The 2,907-nt window shown below is 42.4% G+C and overlaps 1 non-coding gene across 1 annotated transcript; it reads left to right on the forward strand.

Moving 5' to 3' along the window:
- Positions 1 to 2,090: 2,090 nt before the first annotated feature.
- On the forward strand, positions 2,091 to 2,194 carry LOC112787088 (small nucleolar RNA R71). The gene has a single exon (XR_003194522.1). It is a non-coding gene; the product is annotated as a small nucleolar RNA R71 (small nucleolar RNA).
- The last annotated feature ends 713 nt before the right edge of the window (positions 2,195 to 2,907 follow it).

Raw genomic sequence — 2,907 nt, forward strand, 5'->3', positions numbered from 1 at the left:
CTCCTCTCACTATGAAAACGTCCCCTCTTGATTCATTCATGACCTCTAAATGTTCCATAGAAAGAACTTTCTTGATTGTGAACACTTGAGGGAGCTGGGAAGGAATGGTCTTGAGGCCAGGTGGGATTGGCAGATAATGACTTGAGATCACTTTATCCCCTGGAGAAAAACCTTCAGTGGGAATTTTCTTGTTTCTCCATCCTCTTGGCAATCTCCCTATCACTCTTCCCTTTCTCTTGAGGATTTCTTCATTGACCTTTATGTCAGGAGGATCCTTCTGATCTGTTTCCACTGATTCTTGTGGCTCTAACTCTTGCAACTCTTGTTTGCCTTCCAATGACTGTTTTAGAGTCTCAGCTGCTGGATTACTTTCCTCCAAACACGGATGGCTACTATCATCTTTAGGCCTTTCAGATTCTGGTTCAGGTTCAGATGCAGGTTTGAAGATTTTGAACATGAGCTGTTCATCATGTATTCTCAGAATTAGTTCTCCTTGTTCTACATCTATGAGCGCTCTAGTAGTGGCTAGAAATGGTCTGCCCAGAATGATAGGGTGTAAATAGCTTTCCTCCATGTCCACAATGACAAAGTCTGTGGGGAAATAATAATCTCCTACTTTCACCAGCACATTTTCAACTACCCCTTCAGCTTGCTTCTGAGTTTTGTCAGCCAGTTGTATGATTACATCAGTGGATCTCACCTCGTTCAGTTGTAGCCTCTTCATCAGAGTTAGAGGCATCACATTTATGCTAGCTCCTAGATCACAGAATCCTCTGTCAATTTTTGTTTCTCCTATGATGCAAGGGATATGAAAACTTCCTGGGTCCGTTTTCTTAGAGAGTGTGTCCTTCTTGATGAGAGCACTGCATTCTTTGTTCATTGTTACCGTTTGTCCTCCCTTCAAAACTCTTTTCTTGCTTAACAATTCCTTTAAATATTTGATGTGTGTGGGCATTTGATGAAGAATCTCAAGAAAGGGAATATTGACATGCAGAGAATTAAATGTCTCTAGAAACCTTGAATAGGTTTTCCTTTTTTCACCTCCTCCTAACCTCTCAGGAAATGGTGCTTTTGGTTGGTATACTTCCATCATGCCTTTTTGCAGATCCTTGGCTTACTCAGTTCCACTTTCCTGCTTAACTTCTTCCATATCTTCTTTCAAGATTTCTGGTTCCTGCTGTGAGGACCTGATTCCTCCTTCTTCTGAGACTTCCTTCAATATGGTGATGGCCTTGCACTCTTCCCATCTTACTCTCTTTTGTTCCCCCTTAGGATTCTTTTCTGTGTCACTAGGGAACACTGCAGTTGATTTGGGTGCCTGTTGAGATAGCTCTCCTACTTGAGATTCCAACCTTTTGAGTTTTTCACCATGGTTTCTCAAGGTAGTTCTCACATCATCCCTGAAGCTCTTCAATTCAATTATGTCTTGGCTCATGGTTGCCATCATTCCTTCCATCCGGTTTAATTGATCTTGAAATTGTTGGTTCGGATTAGGTTGGGTATGTTGATTATTTTGGCCATGATATGATGATTGGGGGTAAGTGTTTTGTGTGGCTTGGTATGATCTTTGGTTGGAGTTTTGGTATGTGGAATTGTTTTGTTGGTTGTGGTTGTAAGGTTTGTGGTTTTGTGGTTGGGTTTGTTGGTTTCCCCACCCAAAGTTTGGGTGGTTTCTCCAGCCTGGGTTGTAAGTGTTGGAGTGTGGATCATATGATTGCCTTTGTTGGTTTCCCACATAGTTAACCTCATCCCAATCACCTCCTTCAATGCCTACTTCCTCTTGATCTTGTGTGTGTATTGCAGCCACTTGCTTTGTTTCTAATTGCCTGGTAAGCTCTGCTAGTTGCTTGGCAAACACCTTGTTTTGGGCTAGAATTGTATCAACATGGTTCAGCTCCATGACTCCCTTAGTGTTGTGCCTTTCTGATGCATAGTAGTACTCATTCTCAGCCACTGTCTCGATCACTTCAATGGCTTCTTCCACGGTCTTTTTCTTGTTCAATGAACCTCCTGATGAATGGTCTACAGCCTTCCTTGATTCATAAGAGAGTCCATCATAGAAGATGTGCAATTGCACCCAATCATGGAACATGTTTGGTGGGCATTTCCTTGTCAAATCCTTGAATCTCTCCCATGCCTCGTAGAGAGTTTCACCATCTTGTTGTCTAAAAGTCTGAACCTCAGATCGAAGCCTATTGACCTTTTGTGGAGGGTAGAAACGTGCCAGAAACTTGCCTTCCACCTCATCCCATGTGGTTAGATTCCCCCTTGGGAATGATTCCAGCCACTTAGCTGCTTTGTCCCTAAGTGAAAATGGGAACAAAAGCAGTTTATAGGCATCTTCCTGGACTCCATTGGACTTCACAGTGTCACAAATTCTCAGGAATTTTGTGAGATGTTGGTTTGGGTCTTCATTAGCACTTCCTCCAAAGGAACAATGATTTTCCACCAATGATATTAGCTGTGGCTTGAGCTCAAAATTGTTGGCCTGAATGGGTGGTTTCTGGATGCTACTACCACAATTCCCAGAGGTTGGGTTTATGTATGAACTAAGAACCCTCCTCTCAGGAATGGCATTGTTTCCATCAGCTCTCTCATGGTTGTGAACTTCTCTATCCATGTTGAGATCTAGAGCTTCCTCAAAATTGTCCTCAGATTCTCCTTCAGATTCCTCTTCTCCCACTACTCTCTTCCCTCTTGCTTCCCTTCTAAGTCTATGAAGGGTCCTTTCCGGTTCGGTATATGGAGGAGTTGATGTCTCTCCTCTCCTACCTGTCATACAAGAACACAGCTCAAACACAAACAAGTAAAATACTCTTGGTTAATGGAAGAGTATGGTTAGCTCAATTGAGGAATTAATTCAAACAGTTAGTGAGTCAGTGAGTTAGTTGCATGAATTTAAAGGTA

The sequence above is a fragment of the Arachis hypogaea genome, chromosome 20 (assembly GCF_003086295.3).
Source record: "Arachis hypogaea cultivar Tifrunner chromosome 20, arahy.Tifrunner.gnm2.J5K5, whole genome shotgun sequence".
NCBI classification, from domain to species: Eukaryota; Viridiplantae; Streptophyta; class Magnoliopsida; order Fabales; family Fabaceae; genus Arachis; species Arachis hypogaea.